The 6,660-nt window shown below is 24.3% G+C and overlaps 1 non-coding gene across 1 annotated transcript; it reads right to left on the bottom strand.

Annotated features, from left to right (window-relative positions):
• Window positions 1-2,810: 2,810 nt before the first annotated feature.
• On the bottom strand, window positions 2,811-2,929 carry LOC123304803. The gene has a single exon (XR_006536784.1). It is a non-coding gene; the product is annotated as a 5S ribosomal RNA (ribosomal RNA).
• Between the last annotated feature and the right edge of the window lie 3,731 nt (window positions 2,930-6,660).

The following is a 6,660-nucleotide window of genomic DNA, read 5'->3' as shown; positions in this document are numbered from 1 at the left end:
ACACGCTCATACATATACTGACTGGTGTTCTGTAACTATCTGTGTATATTAATTGTTTGTAACAATGCCACCAAAAACAAGTGGAAAAGCAGCAAAAAAAGCTGGCAAAGCTCAAAAAAATATATCAAAGAGTGATAAGAAAAAGAAGAGGAAGCGCAAGGAATCATATGCAATTTACATTTACAAAGTATTAAAACAAGTGCATCCTGATACTGGTATCTCTAGTAAAGCTATGAGTATCATGAACAGTTTTGTTAATGATATTTTTGAACGTATTGCTGCTGAAGCATCACGTTTAGCACATTATAATAAACGTTCAACAATCACAAGTCGGGAAATTCAAACCGCAGTTCGATTATTATTACCTGGTGAATTGGCAAAGCACGCTGTTAGTGAAGGTACTAAAGCTGTTACAAAATATACAAGTTCAAAATAAATAAATCGAAAATATTATTTAATTGATAACATAAAAATACATCAACATATAAAAACGGCTCTCTTTTTAAGAGAGCCATCAAATTTTTTAAATAAGAGTAAATTATTTTTATATATACAAAAAAATTAAATAAACAATTATTAATATCATATTTAATATAAAATTTTATATATTAATAGCTTGAATATATCTATTATTAGTATATCAATATTATTAATTTTAAATATAATAAAGGATATCGCGGAATATATATCGTAAATCAGTGTAATGCAAATGCATTACATTACCTTTATTATTTTCATTTTACATTTACTACTTGTTTATGTACGCTTATAATTATTAGAAAAATATTTTTAATAATTTTAAAAAATAAATGAAATAATAAAAATTTAATAATAAATTATTTATTGAAAGTATAAAAAATGGTATAGCAAAATCTTTATTTTCTTTGATTAAGGCGAAATGTTTTATTAGTTATAAATTCGATAATCTCCTATCGATACTTGTTACTCTTAACTTGTATATATAAAAAATATAATAGTATATTAATTTATAATAAAATTTTTTCAAAAATTCAATAAGTTATTGTAAAATAAAATAGATAATATACAAATTATAATTTATTATTGCAGATATATTACAATAAAAAAAAAAAATAAAAATATTTGGTAATGTATGTTATAAACAAAATAATTTGTTGTAAACAAATTATATAATATGTTATATTTATTAACAAATTTATTTACTCTTATATAAATAAAATTAGTGGCTTCCCAAAAAGGAAAGCCTGTTTAAATTTATCGGATGTATTAAATATTCTTTAATAAATTTACTAAATATTTTAAGTAAATTATTATATTTTCTTAACCTCCAAAACCATACAAAGTACGACCTTGTCGTTTTAATGCATATACAACATCCATAGCTGTAACTGTTTTACGTTTTGCGTGTTCAGTATATGTAACAGCATCCCGAATAACATTTTCAAGGAATACTTTAAGTACACCACGTGTTTCTTCATAAATTAAACCAGAGATACGTTTTACTCCACCTCGTCGTGCTAAACGACGAATTGCAGGTTTTGTAATACCTTGGATATTATCACGCAAAACTTTTCTATGACGTTTTGCACCCCCTTTTCCAAGACCCTTTCCACCTTTTCCTCTGCCAGTCATTTTAATAAAAAATTATTTACAATATTTTAACGAACGGATAACACGTGTGTTAACCTCACAAGTATTGTAATGTATGTGAGCGCCGGTACAATTGTGCCTTTTTATATAAAGCATTAAAGATTTTTTAAGCCACGCCTATACAATTTGATTAGTCCATACTCTGATAGCTATCCAATAGGATATGACAACAAAAATTTTGAAATTTCATATAAATATAAATACAACACATTTATTTCGCATTTAAACATTTGACTTTGTAGTATCAAATTGTCGAATATAATTTTTAAAATTGTGTGTTTTTTTGTAAAAACATTATTATTTGAAAATGGCTAGAACCAAGCAAACTGCACGTAAATCAACTGGTGGTAAAGCACCAAGAAAACAATTAGCAACGAAAGCTGCACGTAAAAGTGCACCAGCAACTGGTGGAGTAAAAAAACCACACAGATATCGTCCTGGTACAGTAGCTTTACGAGAAATTCGTCGTTATCAAAAAAGTACTGAATTGTTAATTCGTAAATTACCATTCCAACGTTTAGTACGTGAAATTGCACAAGATTTTAAAACCGATTTACGTTTTCAAAGTTCAGCTGTTATGGCATTACAAGAAGCTAGTGAAGCCTATTTAGTAGGTTTATTTGAAGATACCAATTTATGCGCAATTCATGCAAAGCGTGTTACAATTATGCCTAAGGATATACAATTGGCAAGACGTATTCGTGGAGAACGTGCATAAGCGTTTTAAATGACAATTTAAAAAAAAAAAAACAAATAAGAAATATTTTCGGTCCTATATATAGGACCAACATATATTATTAAATAAGAGTATATTATTTTTATTAAAATATATATATATATATATATATATATATATATATATATATATATAAATATAAATTATTGAAATAAAATTAAACATTATTAAAATTTTGTTATAATTATAAGCGATTGCTATTTCTAAAAATAAATAAATTTCATAAAATTTATATTATTTTATATTCATTTGAAATATTAAAAAAACTTCTCGCTTTAAAGTAACCATGATATGAGTTATAAATGCAATAAAATTTTATACAAAAAATAATATTTATTTGTTGATGAATAATATAAAAGGTTTACATTTCTAAATAACATATATTTATATATGGTGTGTAAAAAAAAAGAAAAGAAGAAAAATAATTTATATTTTTAATATAAAAAGGCAACCGCACACAGTGTTCCCAAGCGGTCACCCATCCAAGTACTGACTGTGCCCAATGTTGCTTAACTTCGGTGATCGGACGAGAACCGGTGTTTTCAACGTGGTATGGCTGTTGCCAGTAATAAATGAAAATTTTTACAAATATATATTTTTCATAAATATCATTAATATTAAAGTATATTATTAAAATTTTCAATGAAGTAATCAATTTAAATATATACTTATTTATTATACCATATATTTTAAATAAAAATGCAACCGCACACAGTATTCTCAAGTGGCCACCCATCCGTGGTACTGACTGTGGCAAATGTTTCTAAACTATTATTTTATAAAATATTTATACAAAAAATAATTTACTCTTATCAAATATTAATTTGTGGCCTGTATTAAGGCCTATGTTATTTTCATTTTTTAGCAAAAATAATGAAATATTTCAATATATTATTAAAGTAACAGATCATTTCTTTTTTGGTGCTGCTTTTTTAATTTTTGTAGGAGATGATTTGGCAACAGAAGCTTTCTTAGCTTTTGGTGCTTTCGGTTTACGAGCAGGGCTACTTTTGGCAGCGGATTTTGTACTTTTTGCTGGTTTTGCTTTAACTGGTGCTTTTTTTGATGCCGCTGATGATTTTGCAGTAACTTTTTTAGCAGCAGTTGATGATGATGGAGTCGCTTTTTTTGCTTTAGGCTTTTTGGCTGCCAATGATGTAGTTGTGGCTTTCTTTTCTTTTGGTGCCCGTTTACTTTTAGCACTCTTTGCTGAACCTTTTGCTCCACTTTCTTTTTTGGATACTTTTGATTTAGCTGAAGAATTAGATGAAGCGGAAGCAGCCAATTTGAATGAACCAGATGCACCTTTACCTTTAGTTTGTACCAAGGCTCCCTCAGTTACAGCAGCTTTTAAATATTTTTTAATAAATGGTGAAATTTTATCAGAATCCACTTTATAATTTGCAGCTAAATATTTTTTAATTGCTTGTAATGATGAACCACCACGTTCTTTTAAATTTTTAATTGCGTTAACAACCATTTCTGATGTACGTGGATGTGTTGGTTTTGAATGTTGTTTTGTACGTTTAGCACCAGAAGCTGTTGCTTTTTTTGTTGGTGTTGTAGAAGCAGCAGTAACCGCAGTTGCTGCAACAGCTGTAGAATTTTCTTCGGCCATATTTTTTACTTTATAAAAATAATGTATTTATTATAAATATTTAAATGATAAAATATAATAATTCTATCAAATAAAAAATAAAGGTTTTCAATTATATCATTATTCACAATAATATAAGTCCCTATGTAAGTCAAAGTACCATGTAGAAAACACATAAAAATTAAATAGTATTTCTAATTTACTGTCGTAGTAAACATGATTTATTTTTTCAATTTCTATAATATATAAAATAATAAATTATAAATTTAATAATAATATTTATTTTATAAATTAAAATATATTTAATTTTTTTATTAACAATTATTAATAAACATAGTTTAATATTAATTATTTCAATCATACAAAACAATAATATTTTTAAGGTAAACTTAAAAAGTATATATTTTTATTTTTTATTTAATATCGATTTATTATAAATTATTAGTATATAAATAATTAAAAAATTTAATATATAAATATATATATTATAGTATAAGATTTCATTTTTAGAAAAACTTTTTTTGTCAATAATGAAAACGTATTATTATGAAATGTGTTAATCGAACATTGACAAAATATATTTCATTAGAAAATACTTTTATTTATGCATTAATATCAATAATTAACTATTAAATTAATTTTTTCATAATTATATAAAGAAATTTTATACTGATATAAGTATTTATATATTATAATATTTATTTTAAATATAAAAAAATTTATGACAAAATATATTATTAGAGTATTTGTTGAGATTAATATAAGATTATTTTAAATAAGAATTAATTTATATAATTATTAAAATATTATTAATTTTATGTTATGTAATTTTAATAAAAATAAATAATAATAATAAATATAAAAATTTTTTAACAATTTAAATTTTATATGATCTAAATAATTTTGTTAAGTACGATATGAGAAATCATTGTAAGCTTCGTTAAGAAACTTTGTAATATAAAATAATAATAATAATATTAAATATATAAATAAATAAAATAAATTTGATACATATTTTTGGTTCATTCTGTGTATAAATCAAAGGATACCGAATAATTGGTAACGGATGCGATATATTATAGTATCGAGTATTAAAACATAATATATAAATTTATCTTGTTATTCAAATTTTTTGTTACTTAACTTATGTATTTAGAAAATTTATAATATTATTTATATAATTGACATAAAATCTTATAAATTGAAATTTTATTAATATGTATCAAAAGAAGAGAGTAACGTATTGATATAATATCAAAGGATACTGATTATTTAAATAACGAATACGTCATATATTGTTTGTGTAACAAAGTTCACTTGGCCATCTAGTTGAAAATAACATTTTCAATAGAAAGTTTATATGCTTTTTTTTTTCTTTAATTATTAAAAAAATAAATTGAAATTTAATTCAATCAAATTTTATAATAATTTTTAAAAAATTTTTCCTTTTAAAAAATATTTTGTGATGTTGTGATAATATGTATTAATACAAGTGCATCCTGATACTTTTATCTCTAGTAAAGGTATGAGTATCATGAACAGTTTTGTTATCTAATGATATTATTTTGATAATATTTTGTGTATATTCTTATAATATTTTGTCTAAATATCATCATAATACAATATTATTTTGATAATATTTTATGAATATTCTTATAATATGTTACCTAAATGTCATCATAATATGATGAATTATTTCCATAATAACATATAAAAAAGAAAAAAAAAAAAAAGAATCATTAATTTATAATTATTTAAATTGATTCTTTAAAAAAATATTATAATATATTATTTATAAAAATAATTTTTACTCTTATTTTAAATAAATTTGTGGCCTTTTATTAAAAGGCCTATGATCGATGTATTATTATTATAAAAATTAATGCAATGTTTTTAATTTATGCTTTCTTTTCAGTTTTCTTTGGTAATAACACTGCTTGAATGTTTGGTAATACACCACCTTGAGCAATTGTTACACCAGATAATAATTTATTTAATTCTTCATCATTACGAATTGCCAATTGTAAATGACGTGGAATGATACGTGTTTTTTTGTTATCACGGGCAGCATTACCAGCTAACTCGAGAACTTCTGCAGCCAAATATTCCATAACAGCAGCCAAATATACTGGGGCACCAGCACCTACTCGTTCAGCATAATTTCCTTTTCGTAATAATCTGTGAATTCTTCCAACAGGAAATTGTAATCCTGCTCGGCTTGATCTTGACTTTGCCTTTCCCTTTACTTTACCACCTTTACCTCGTCCAGACATAGCGAATAAATTTATTTAATTAATATTTTTTTTTGTAAATATAATCACACAGATGTGTACGTTACGGGGATTGTAACATAAATGTTTAAAATGTTATTTGGGTATTTTAATTTATAATATTTATAAAATATAAAACTTTAAAAATAAACCAATCACCTTATAGTATTATTTTCAGCCAATCAGAGAGTAGTATTCATTTTTATTGTTATATCCATCTTCGCGTATATAATACGCTAGTTGTATACACGACACGCTCATACATATACTGACTGGTGTTCTGTAACTATCTGTGTATATTAATTGTTTGTAACAATGCCACCAAAAACAAGTGGAAAAGCAGCAAAAAAAGCTGGCAAAGCTCAAAAAAATATATCAAAGAGTGATAAGAAAAAGAAGAGGAAGCGCAAGGAATCATATGCAATTTA

The sequence above is a fragment of the Chrysoperla carnea genome (genome assembly GCF_905475395.1).
Source record: "Chrysoperla carnea chromosome X unlocalized genomic scaffold, inChrCarn1.1 SUPER_X_unloc_96, whole genome shotgun sequence".
NCBI classification, from domain to species: domain Eukaryota; kingdom Metazoa; phylum Arthropoda; class Insecta; order Neuroptera; family Chrysopidae; genus Chrysoperla; species Chrysoperla carnea.
Note: the sequence above shows the minus strand (reverse complement) of the source record. Positions and strands in the feature narration are given on the sequence as shown.